This window comes from Manacus vitellinus, unplaced genomic scaffold (genome assembly GCF_001715985.3).
Source record: "Manacus vitellinus isolate BGI_N305 unplaced genomic scaffold, ASM171598v3 scaffold_76_pilon, whole genome shotgun sequence".
NCBI lineage: Eukaryota > Metazoa > Chordata > Aves > Passeriformes > Pipridae > Manacus > Manacus vitellinus.
Window position 1 is genome coordinate 1,224,598 of NW_021940796.1, and position 13,566 is coordinate 1,238,163.

The window sequence follows — 13,566 nt, forward strand, 5'->3', positions numbered from 1 at the left end:
GAGTGCCGAGAGCATTCCAGCAAAGCCATTCCCTGCTCCTTGTGTGGCACGTGAAGCTCTTCAAACCCTTTTGGGTCGTTATACCCCTCACACAGCCCCAGCTGGCGGCTGCCGACACAGCGGGGACCCCAGACCCCCACCCAGGCAGCTGATCTGATGTGTTGATGAGCAAGTCATGTCGCTATAATAAGGAGTGTTTATTTGAATAATAAGGTCAGGGAGTTAAGTAGTTGGTATTCCACTCGTAGGAAGCAGTTTGCACAGTGTCACTAATAATTAAAGGGGTTTTTTGACTAATCTAGTTCTCTTCCTAAATATACTCCACTCTGTTCAAGAAACTCATCAAAGCAGCGAAGTGATCTTCGAGGTTATTAATCTCCTTTGCTCCACAGCTGGAGCAAATTTATTTGCTTGAATTAGCATGTAATAAACTTATAATAAAGCTGCCATATCCCTCGCTTTAGAGATATAGTTTGTGTAATGGGTAGTTAAATCTAGGTAATGTAGCCATGGTCTTTAGGCTCGGAGAGAAGAGGGAAGGAACAATGCAGTGTAGTGCTGTGTTATCCCCTGCACTGGGGTTCAGTGGGATTTTTTTTCCGGTCAGGAAAAGTCAGCCTTGTTGGAGACCACAGGGCCAGATATTAGGAAGAAATTCTTCCCTGTGAGGGTGGGGAGGCCCTGGCACAGGTTGCCCAGAGAAGCTGTGGCTGCCCCATCCCTGGAAGTGTCCAAAGCCAGTTTGGTCGGGGCTTGGAGCAACCTGGGCTAGTGGAAGGTGTCCCTGCCCATGGCAGGGAATGCAACAAGATGGTCTTTAAGGTCCCTTCCAACCCAAACCATTCCATGGTTCTACGATACCGAAAGCCCACCAGGTGCCCCGGCATCCCATTTAGCCTCCTCTCCACTAGAAAACCAGGAATAGCCAAGAGCTCTTTAGAAACTCTCTCAATATTGCAAAGGAGGGTTCCCTGCAAACCCACAGGTACTGTCCCCAGCTGCCAAAGGAGAATCAGCCCCTAAAAAGCACCCTCAGGGCTGGCAGTCAGGGACAAAGCCCTGGTCACAGCCCCACCACCATGGAGAGACCTGGTGGAGTGGCAGCAGGCACTAAGGTCAGCACCAGACCCTTGGAAATGGAATATTTCAAATAGGGCTGAACTTTGCACAGGGTACCCAAGTGAGAGGAATTAATTCGCTTCAGTTCACTAAGTTGAGCCTTTCTGGGTTGCAGTTTCCCTGGAACAATAAATCCTCTCACTTCTCCTTCCCGTGGAACACTGGTGGCACCATTGTTCCGTAGTTGGGAATGGGCAGATGGAGACGGATGTGGCAGGTATCAAAGTTCAGCAGCACGGGGAGGGCTGGCCCCCACCTCCTCCTCAGAGGTTATTATTCACAGAGCCTGGGCAGTAAATAATTTTTCCCTCTCTCCATTTCAGCTCTTTTCTGTTCCTGCTCTGCGCTGGAGCAGGGGCTGGGCATTAGCCAGGAGGTGTCAGAGGTGTTAGACAAGGTATTAAGGAGGTGTCAATGGTGAAATAGCTGGGATTACAGTAAAGTCTAAATAAGGTGTAAAATAAAACCAAAGGTGATAAAGTCGCTGATAAGAAAAGCTGGAGAAAAATAGGAGTGCAATTATTTTTCATCCTGGTTGTTCACTCTCACAGTGCATTATCTGTGGCTTTGCAAAGACTTAAGTAAGATTTTTTTCCCGGTATTTGGTATTTTCTCCCAGCAGTGTCACGGCTCACCAGCCCTCGCAAGGCAGCAAAGCATCCGGCACCTCCACACAAACCCACGGGCCCTGGGCAGGGGCACTGCCTGCCCAGGAGATGCCCCTTCCCCCCATCCTTATCCAGGGGATCGAAGGGCCCGTGCTGGGCAGGTCGCTGATTTGACCTTGGCAGGACATCGGAGCCAGAGCTCAGCACTGTCCAGCTGGGAACACGGAGGTGTGGGAAGAGGAGGGTGCTGGTAAGGACCCGTCCCTGCCGGGCTGTCAAATGCAGCTGTCACCGCGCAGGGACTCACCTTCTCCAGCAAGAACACATCAATCATCCCGACAGCCCCTAATCAGGCAGACGGAGCTCACTCGGAGCTCGGCGGAGGATGGAGAGCTCACACCCCCCTCCCCGAACAAATTGTGTAGGGGGAAAAAATAATGTAAGAAATGACTCCGGATGGCAAATCAACAAATTAGCCTTGATTACTATCCGGGTCTCACAGCCTCCTCTTCCTCGTGCTCATCAGCTCTGTCTGTTGAGCCATTTTGCTCCTGCAGTGTTTATTCCCGTGCCAGCAGCTCTAGCTCAGTGCAACATTCCATGGGGCAGCATCCCTGGGGTTCCAGGTGAGAGCCCCATGGGACCCTCTCCAGCAGCTGGAGGCTCAGGGAGCCACCTGCAAGGAGGAAGGTGCCTTTTCAGGAGCCAAAAGAGCGCAAGAGGATGCAATGGCAGAGCTCTGCCGAGGTTCCCTGGCTCTGGGCTGTGAACCCAGTGGCCCTTTGTGCCAGACACAAACCAGAATTAGCTCTTTTTTTAAGGAAAAACCACGGAGGAATAGTTCCGGTGAGGAAAAAAAAATTGTCATTTAAAAGCACGTTCATCTACAATTCTCCCAGTGCTGTGAAGGGTTATTAACTGATTGGGTTTCATCACATCCCACTCTGCTGCTGCAGAGGCTGATTGTCCCATATTTGCATTTCTCTTGGACAAGCAGCTCTGCCAAGTGCCCACATTCCTGGCCCCCACGGTGGGCACAGGGCTGTGCCCCAGGATGACAATGAGAGCTCAGCTCCATTCCAGCACAGCTAATCCAGCAGGAATAATTCTGTAAGGATCCCTAGGGTCAGTAGCCGTCCAGGGGTGTGTCCCCCCCTCACTCACAGCCAGGAGCTGGGAAGCAGCAGCCATTTCAGACGTGAACTTTTTGGAGTTAATTTGTTTTGGTTCTTTTAAATGGCACAGAACTGCCAGGCAGGCTGACATCACCCGTGGAGGCCTTTAAAAAAATGGATGGATACAACCAGTAGATGGATGTGCTGGCCAAGTACAACCCGGGCGAGCTCAGGTACACGAGCGTGGTGTACCTTCCCCGCTTATCATCTCCATTAATAATGTCTTTGCTCCGAAACCATTTCCATCATCGCGGCTCCGCAGTAACGACCCCGACGCAGCTCGTCGTGTCCCGCTGCTGCTTCAGTCTCCTCACAGAGCAAGCAGCAAAATAAGGGAGATTAAAACCCACCAGAAGCAAAGGGCCTTCAGCTGATCAGGGTTCTGAGGGGGGTTATCACGGCGCGTTAACGGCTCGGTCCCCGGCACAGGGCTGCGCGTGGGACATGAGGTGGCTGTGGCAGGACAGTGGCCTCATGGCCACCCCTGAGCCTCCTAGGCCAGCTGAGCCTGCTGGGCTCATGCAATGCAGTCATTAGAGGTGTGACATTAAATGACTTGAGCAATCTGAGGTGGGAGCCTGCTGGGGGGCCTGGAGACCCGTTGGTCTGATGGGACGGTGCCGAGTGGCTGCCGGGAACACCCCAAAAGCTGAACCCCTGGTGCTGCACCCCCAGCCCCAAGAGCCTGTGCTCCAGTCCCAACCACAGAGGAAACAAGATCACACGCGTAATAACCCGATGTTTCATTCTGCTCATCCATCAAACCCTTCCTCCTTCTCCATCCCTACATCTAGGAATGGGAAGTGCTTGTACATGGAGAGCTCAGGAGCCAGCTGGGCGAGGATGAGCCCAGCCTCTTCTCACTCCCCTGGCCGCCCAGAGCCATCACCCTCCCTCTTACCAAGGAAAACCAAGTTTTGCAGAGTGAGGGCAGTGGGGAAACCCCCTCCTCTTCCAGAGCAGCAGCAATGTGTTCCGAGTGCTTGTTACAGGCTTTGCAGCACTTAGGGATGGTCTAAACCCACAGAGACGTCACAGCTCCTGTCCCCAGAGTCCCCAGTGACACTGCCTTCATCTCCCAGCTCTCCAAACTTGGATTTTTAGACAGGAGGTGCTGGAAAACACCCCAGGTTACTATTAAAAAGGCTGGTAAATGACTTGTTTGTCCAGATTTGCATCAGCCAGGATGTGCCACGGGAGCTGCTCTGCCGCAGCACACGCGTCCCCACCCGCCAGCCCGGCGGTGTGTGACCCACCACGGGCTGGGGTTGTCACCCAGCACGTCCCCAGCCTGGCACACAGAAGGGAAGCAGAGATATTAAGTGGCTGATTTACATAGTAATCTGCAAGGGGAGAGATGTTCGGGGCGCGCTCAGCCTTCATCATAACACTTGTCATATTTGTGCTTCAATTTGAAGGGGGAGGAGAAGGGAAATGAGCCCTTGGTTTTTTCTTTTTTTTTTTTTTGCACGTGCTATTTGGTGTGAAAGCTTGGACCTGCCACAGCAAATCAGAGCCAGCATCCCACCCACACAGACCCCACCGATGGCTGGATCCCAGCAACCCCACTGCTGCCCGTGGCATTCAGGGCCTGGCGTGTGCAGGCAGGAAGGGGGCTCTGTGACTGAGCAGAAAATCACCAGCAGTAAAGTTTTTGATAAAACATCTGATGCCATGACAGAGTCGGGCTGTGTGCTGAGGTTGCACCTATGGGTGCCCCCCACTCACCTCACCAACACCTCACTGATGGATTTAGCAATGCAATTCCACTTCTTTTTTCTATAATATGAAAACAATCACATTTATGAACAGCTCTATCGCTACCATATGTTATGCTCTGTTTCCATATATGAAACAAGTTGCTTTCAAGCTTTTTAATTACACAAAATTGAGTAGAAAAATTAGGTAAAGGGAAGGAAGAAAAATATTTTCTCCCTGTTGTACGAGCAATTACAAGAGTTTCCTTCTCCTCACAAGGACTGCAGAGACTGGCTAAATTTGGGGTCAGTTCTGTGGTTGCCTCAAGAGAAAGCCTGAATTGGTTTTACACAGCCAAGCTCAGGGTTGCTCTGGACCCTCGGTTTCCGTGGATCCATCATTTACAGCTCCGGCCCATAAACTGACAAGTCCCCATACTCCATCCCATGGCCCAGCCTCTCGTGATTGCTGCATTCAGCACCCAAACAAACACAGACCAGCTATTCCAAACCTGTCAGCTCTCATTAGCACAGGCAACAGCACGAGCAAACCAGGATAAACCAGCAATTCCATCGGTGCACGTTGTGTGTGTGCAGAACATCCCACCCTGGCCTCGTGTGCTGGGAGATGAGCAGTGACAGCCAGAGTTTGGGGGTGGGAAGGGAGACCCCAGCCCGGCTCCTGAGGGCTGGAATGGCAGTGTCCCCAAGCAGGCAAAGGGCACAACCCAGGATTTCTGCAGAGCACCCCAGCCTGGGGTGGCTGTGGAAGCTCACCCAGTTTAAATGTCATAGACTCAAAAATGGTTTGGGTTGGAGGGGACCTTAAACATCATCTGGTTCCAACTTCCCTGCCAGGGGCAGGGACACCTTTCTCTAGACCAGGTTTCTCAGAGGGCCATCCAGCCTGGCCTTGAATACTTCCAGGTCCAGTATTAATGTCCCTAAACAGGTGTGTGTCACTGCCCGTGGTGTGGGATCACACACAGGGTGTTGGCCCCCCAACCTGGAGCACCTGGGTATGCCCAACACACACTGGCACATGCCCACACACACAGCCAGCATGCCCCAGGCACGCCACAGGACTCCCTTCCCAGAACACCTTTGGCTCCTGGACCCCAGCAAAACACCAAACCCCAAAAGGGAGCTGCACCCCATCACTGCCAGCACCCACTGCCTGGGCCCCTCAGCCCAGCCCGGCACCGAGCGAGCAACCAGGGTGATTAATATTGAACATCAACAAACAAAACAATTGAAAAGTCAACAGTTTAGGGGAAGAGGGGCTGCGGCAGCCCCGCGGTCCTCAGGATTATTTTAAACGTGCAAAATGCCATCTCTCTAAATAATCAAACTCCACTGCTGCGACTCGGAAATTGCCACCCACGGCTAAAGCTCCAATTTTAAACGCATCCTCAAGTCAATCTTTGTAAATTCCACATTAAATATTGATCAGCCCCAGAGAGGGCTGACGCTGTGTGTTTAGCATAGATGTACCAAATTCAAACAGCGGCGGCTGAGACACAAAGTTTGCCTGGATCCCATCCCAGGCCACAGAGACCCTCACAGCAATCACCCCACACCAGGGAGTGCCATCCCCACGGGGAAGGATGACCATGATGCCATGTCTTGGTGTTGCCCCATCCCGCCAGGGACCACAGACACAATCCCTGTGCTGAGAAACCTCCCTGGATGACCAGCACATAAAAACACACAGAGAGAGGGGAGGAAGCATCCCCAGCAAGGGCCTGGCACTGATGGACGGTGCTGAAAGAACCATAAGTAATACTTAAATACGAACATGGCAGAGGGAAGGAGGCAAAAGCTGTTGCTTCCCTTCTAGATACACCAGCTCCAAACATATTCCACCCCCTCCATGGGATCAACGAGCACATGGCCCAGAAATTCAAGTTACAGCATCGGGACAGTTGTTCCAGTTCCCAAATTCACACCATCACAGAGGGGCTCCAAGGGGGAGTTCTGAGCTGGCAACATTCCCACTGATCCCATCAAGAGGGAGTTTAACAAAACCACAATTTTTGGAAAACGATCCCTTTTATTTCCAGATCCCCAAACGTCGCGCGTGTGTTTATATGCCTGGAGTATTACGAAAATCATACTTGAAACCCAGATTTCAACTCCATTTCCCAACCATTCACATAAAATTTTCATTACAGATTGCTGCCCTACAGTGGAACAGGGGGCAACTTTATTAGACACCGCCACAGAGCCGCCTGGCAGCAGGAGAATGAGCCAGTCAGCTCCAGATATTCCTCTGCAAGCTACAGCAGAGAGCTGGAAATGGAACAGATTATATAAAAAAAAAGTAATTCAGAGCAATTTCTAGTAAAGAGTCAAAGGAACCATATAATTCAACATTTATATAGACAAGGCTTCAAGGGAACTCATCAAAAAAAAGAGGGACTGGAGGTAACTTTGAGAAACTCTGGTTTGATTTTTTTCCCCTTTTTTTTAATTTCTTGTTTAACCTGCCCTGATGGTTTGTGCCACCCTTGGCTTCAGCAGCACATGCAGGGACAATCCCAGCTGCCAATGCGTGTTTGACTGCTGTTGCCTTCCCTCTCCTTCCTCACCACACTCCCTACCTGACCCAAGGGCAGGTCCTGCCTTTCCCAACAAATCCACCAGCCAAGCAGGGATGTCTCCGTGTACAAGCCGGAGACGGGGTATGATCTTCCCCAAAATGTGCCCACATGCAGTTTTTCCTCCTCCTCGCCTTCCCTCCCTCATTTGCCGGGCTATAAAAAGCACGGAGGAGAAGACAATCCTTTCTGCCGTGATTAATTGGGGCCGGAGCGGTGCCGGGATCCTTCCCAAGGTGCTGCAGCTGCACGAGGCGCCGCAGCCCCGTGACTTTCCCCCGCCGTCGTTTGTCATCGCCTGACACTGATGAAGAGCTTCTCCAGCGCTGTGTCTTTGCAAGGGAACATATCCATATCAAAGCTGCTTGGATCATCCTTTTGCAAACTATCTGCTGCGTTTTCTGGCCTAGTTTCCTTTCTGATCTCCAACTCCTGTTCCTTCCCTGGGTGAGCCCCTGCAGCGGCACACACCACCCCAGCCTGCCCCAGCACCCGGGGATGGAGGCTCCTGGGAAACAAGGGGTCACTCAGCTTCCACACTGCATCTCTGCTAACCCAGACCGACGTGGTGCATCATCCACAAACACACTCCTGCAGCCACGGATGCCCTGGTGGGATGCAGGCTACACAGCAGCTCCACACATCACCCTTACAGCAATCTGGGTTTCACAGGTCCAAGTGCCTCCATCCAGCTCACCTGGCTGACATGGGATGCTGAAAGCTCCTGTGACGAGTCAGGAGCCAGCAGGGGTTTCTGGCCAGGCAGCAAGGTTACACCACAGGATCCGCTGGAGCAGTTACAGATGCTCTCTGGATAATATTAATATTCCATAATTATTATTCATCTGCTCAGGCTGCTGAGCGGTCCCTTCCCACTTAACCTTGGGGTGATGGATGCTCTGCTCCAGTGCCCACAGTCCCAGCTGGGTGTCCAGAGATTGGGGCTCCATTCCCAGGCAGGCACGTCCTTCAACTTCTTTTGGGCCTTAACACCTCAACCTTTTAAATAGCGTGAAAACATTTCCACATGTGATGAGACTCATTCTCAGGCAGCATTTGAGACGGGAGGGAGCTCCTGGGAGATGGGGATGGAGGTGCTGCAAGCAGGTACATGGAGCCACAGCTTCCTGGGGCAGGTGAAAACAGCACCTAATTCTCGATATTCCATCAGGTCATGCTGTTTGCTTAGCAGAAAAGCAAACACTCACCTCCCCCGAGGTGCACCACAGCTACAGAGGCAAATTTGTGTGGCCCTGACATGAGCAATGTACTTAGAGCCATTAGGAACATCATCTCCAGGCCTTCAAACAGAGCCAATTTCAGCTGGAAATCCGGGAAGTGAACAACGAGGAATTGCAGATATTTATTTTTTTTATGGAGAGGTGCTTTTCTCTTTAGGATGGCATCTCAACAAGAACTTAATGAACAGCACCCTCTTGGTTCTGAGAGGCGTGGACAGGCCAGATAAAGCTACTGATTCATTAACATCCCATCGTGTCTGCAGGCTCCGTATTCCCCAGCCATATGGGCAGCACAACGTGCTTCCAAAAACAGGGACATCCACAGAGGCTTTATTACCATCAGCCATCACGTTAGAGTAGCCTGTGGTTATGTGGAGATGGGGAACATCTTGTTTCAGGATCTGCTGGGTGTGAGGGAATACAGTGTGGACGGGGAGACAAGGTGACTTTGTAGGACGTGAGCATCCCTCCTGCTGCAGACAGGATTTTAATCAGGATCAGCTCTTGGTCCTGAGCAAAGCACAGTCTCCAGAGCGGATACACATCTCCAGGAGAGAGATGCTGCCTGCCCAGGTGGGAGAGACAGCATCTGCTTTTATCTCTCCCCATATTTGGAGATAAATTCCCATATAACAGATTAAACCTCCCAGCGAGCTGAGCTGTGTGTCCAGCAATCAGCCACAGCCAAGCTGAAACCTCAGCCAGCCATGGAAAACAGAGTGGTTCCCCCCATCCCTACCACACACAGGTCCAGCAGCCAGAAGCAGCATCTGGGGATGGCCTTAGGGGGCCATAAATAGACATTAAGTGACCATAAACAGACATTACGAGACCATATGCAGCCTCTGAGAGCAGCAATCTGTACAGGAGGCTCCTCACTCTCACCAAGGCACAGGGGAAGAAGCACCCAAAACCAGCACAGGTAACAGCAGCACCCTGAGATGTCAAGAGATCATGGGGGATTTTATGGGTGTTCTTGGAGGAGGAAGGGAATTTGCTTTTATGTGCATGGACCAGCCCAAAGGGGTGGCCACGCAGCCTCCACCTCCCCTCGGACACATGTCCTTGGGGTGGCATCTCCCATCCCTCCTGGGACCACCTCCTCCTCTCTCAGCACCGTCAAAACCTGCCTCTGGGTTCCCAGCACCCCACGTGTGTTTTCTAACAAGCAAATAACTCCTTCCTTACTCCGAGCTCCGCCTGCAATTCCGTGGGGCCCAGCGGGAGGGTCCGCGCTCCTCCCGCATCCACCAACCTGTGTCAGCAGTTTATTATGCAGCCCTGTCGGTTTTTTAGTTAAAAAAAAATAAAAAAGAGGAGTTTTCAAAGCTTTAATGGCTTTGAAAACAACACAGAGAGTTCTCTTTACTGCAGGAGAGGTTAATGATCTCCCTCTGCTACAGAACCAAAGTGGACATCATAATAAATAATCATAATAAGATATAAAGTATCACCCAGAGTCATTCAATGCAGGGAGTGGGTAGGAGTTACGATGCATTTCCATTATTCAGAGGAACTGCCAGGTGGGAAATATTCAAAGCGAAAGTAGTCAATTAAAAAATGAAAAGCATTACTGAAACAGAGAGATTGCATCTTGTCTTGCCTGGGAAGACCTTGTGCTCTGGTTCCTGGTGGGACTGCGGCCCTGAGGAGGTCCCTTGTCCTCACCTCTCCCTCTCCCTGCAGCCCAAGCAGGAAAGGCAGCAAATGTGCCACCCCATCACCTGCCACCAGAGCCCACGGAGGTCCTGTAGGACCCGCCTGCACGATGGCTCTGCATGGCCAGAGCTGAGCATCTCCTCAGCACAGCCTGGGCTGCTCCTTGCTCCAGCTGCTCTCGGACCTGCAGCTGCCTTGGGTATGTCTGCACACCCAGGTTTTATTCAGTCACATCCAAAAGGACATTTGCTGTTGGCAGTTATGGAGGACATGGAACCACAGAATGGGTGGGGTTGGGAGGGACCTCAGAGACCATCTTGTTCCAACCCCCTGCTGTGGGCAGACACACCTTCCACTAGACCTTCCACCAAGCCCCATCCAGCATCTTACAGTGGGGATGTTTGGGATTATGAACCCTGTTTGGGTTCATAAAGATCAGGAACACATTTCTCACCTCCACATCTGCTCTGCCCCATCCCCACACTAGACACGAACATGGTTTTGCTCTTTGCAGAGCCTGGGGTGACACAATACCTGGACACCCCAGCAGGGTTTGAGCACAGGCAACAAAAACTCCATCAGAAACACCAACTGCAGCCCTGGGGAGCGACACGACCTCACAAAACTCAGCACGAGGCCGGGGTGACAACCCAGCTGCCACCCCCTGCCCGCTGCCCCGGGAGGCAGGAGTCAATCCATCCCGGCGGCAGGAGGTGCCCCCAGCACGGTGTCGGGGAGGGGAGGGGGTCAGAGTTCGTATCAAATGGCATTAATCACCTTTCCTGAGGCTCTGCACACGCTGGACAGAACGATTAATCAGCGGCGTATCAGCCCTCCAGCCCGGTCGGGCCCCTTTGTGTGGGTCCCTTCCCATCACAGCCAGATAAGATTATCAGTGACGAGCAAGACACCCATTGAGCAACACCTGACTGGGAGAATGGGATTTTTTTTCTTTTTTTTTATTTATCCCCCTGTCTCAAAGATGAGCTGTTTCTTGTCTTGTCAAACCACATCCTTTTCTTGAAAGAACCAGCTTTAAGAATCCAATTTGTCAAGCTGGACAATCATTTGAGAATCCATAAAAAGCCTCGGTGACTTTATCAAAAAAAATAAATCAGAAGGTTTTAAATGGTAACTGAAAGGGATTTGAAAATAGGTTGAGTGGCCTACATCAATTAATCTTCAGAGAGCTGGGGCTTTGTGAAGCTGGAGTGGCGGAGAAGTGTCAAAAGCTAGTTACTGGGCTTGAGGAGATGGAAGTTATCGATATTTCTCCTCTCCTTTTTCTCTCTTTTCCTCTTTCTCTGTCTCTTCAGAACATGTTGAGGCGATACCCTCTGCCACAGGGTACTGCAAAGCCAAGAAGGGCTGGAAGGTCAAGCCCAGAAGGGGTAGGTGGTCAAGGCCACTCTTCCCTGGGGAGGTTTTTCTGTGGTCACTCCCAGTGCCAGTTAACGAGGGCCAGACCATGGCTTTGGGTCTCTCTGCTGGCCAGTGCCAGAGCCCCAGAGCAGCCACAGGGACAACCCTCAGAAGGAGCCATCAAGACACTGCTGACATTTAAGGGCAGCCGAGGAGTCCTGAGGCACATCATGACACCTGAGGATCCCACGGGCTCCGTCACCCAGGAGGGAGGAGAGAAGGGGAGAAAGAGATAAACGGTTTCAGTTCAACCCTGGGGCCTGAGCAAAGTGCTGCAAACCGACAGGAGACCTCGGGGCTCGCAAAGTGAAATGAAGAAGCTGGAGAATGAGGTATTTGGCTGAAGAGAGCCAGTCCCCTGGAACAGCAGCAGATCTCCTGGCCCTCCTAATGAGAGCCGACAGCCCCGATTGCTCCTCGCTGTGCTGCTGCTCCGAGAGACACGGGGACGAGGGACAGGGGGCCGAGATGCTGAGCCCCGAGGAACACAGCCAAGGGGACACGGGGATGGAAACAACGGACTGAGGAATTTAATATATTAAAAAAAAAAAAAAAAAAAAAGACCTTGGGAGGAATCAAAACGCTGCAGAGAAGGGCCACGCTGCCGCGCTCCGGTACCGAGAGCAGGATGTGAGGGGCTCCAGATGGCTCTGTGGTTTAGTGCAATAAAAAATTTAATCTGACAGGCAAGTGTGGGGCTGGAGAATAATAATAAGACAAATAATTTCCTTAAAAAAACCTGAAAGGAGTGTAACAGCTCAAAGATATCTTCATTTGCTGCAAAGAACAGGGACTATTGGTTATTTACTGCAGTTGGGAGCATGTTCACAAGCTTTCAAGCGGTATTTTGTTGCAGAAGTATAATATAAGGACACTTTCCTCGCTTTCCAGTCTGGGGAAATAGATCTGACTTGGAAATTGGCCAGAAGGGCTGCAAGTTCGGGCTCTGAAGCGAAGGTGATAACTTTGCCAATTAAATATGGATGTGATTTTTCCCCACTCTCCTTCCCCGGAATACTTTTCCACTGTCATTAGGTGATGATATAAAGACACAGGCCTCCTGGTGCAGCTTAATTGCTCCTATACAGAAAAATGATGAGCTCGGTTGTGCTGCACGGGCGCTGCTGTGGCTACTTGCTGCCTTATTAATAGGTGACACCAACGTGTGTTTAATTCCTCTGCCCAAGGAAAAACAGAGAGATGGCAAAGCCCTGCTCAGCAAATACTTCAGTGCTTGCTAAACTGCTTCACTGAACAGCGAGGGGCTGAAGAGTGAGTTTATATTTAATCACACACTTAAAGTGTTTTGCTGAGTTGATGCTCAGTGCACGGGAGGCAGGATGGACTCCCCGTTAAGTGATCTTTTATTCCCATATCCTTATATTTTTCTCTTTTATTGATACACAGCGCAGACTATCCTGTGTTTTGCAATCTGCTGCTGGATGATTTCTAGTCCAGGGTGAAGCCTGGGCAATCGAAGGACAAAAAAAAGCACAGCTTCTCTGGGCAACCTGCACCCCCTCACAGGGAAGAATTTCTTCCTATTGTTGTTATTATTATTCAGCCTTTGGGAAAGCAGCATTACTGCATGTTTTCGGTCTTTACTTCCTCAGTAGCCAACAGACCCCTCCTTAAAAGTCCATATTTGTTTCTGCTTTGTAACAATCTCTCTAGGAAAAAGTTTTTTAAGGGATTGGCCCTCTCCCAAAAGAAACTGGGGGAGGCACCCTCCAATCTGCACGAAAAGCAGGTGGGCACGGGCTGCAGGGGCAGGGAATTTGCATTTGCTGAGGCTCTGAAGATTGAGTTTCACTCCCGAAGAAGCTGCTCTTGGCACGGGGGGAGCAGAGCAGGGAGGAGAGGCTGCCTCTAAATTGATGGCAACAGAAAAAGCTGGAGGTACAAATGGCTTGAGAAAAGGCGTGATGAGATGTGACTGCCCTGGGTCCTGGGACTGGAGAGAGCAAAATAGGAAAAGACCACCTGGACGAAGAGAAAGTGCTTCTGATTGCTCGGGGAAAAACGGAGTTAAAGATCATTGGAAC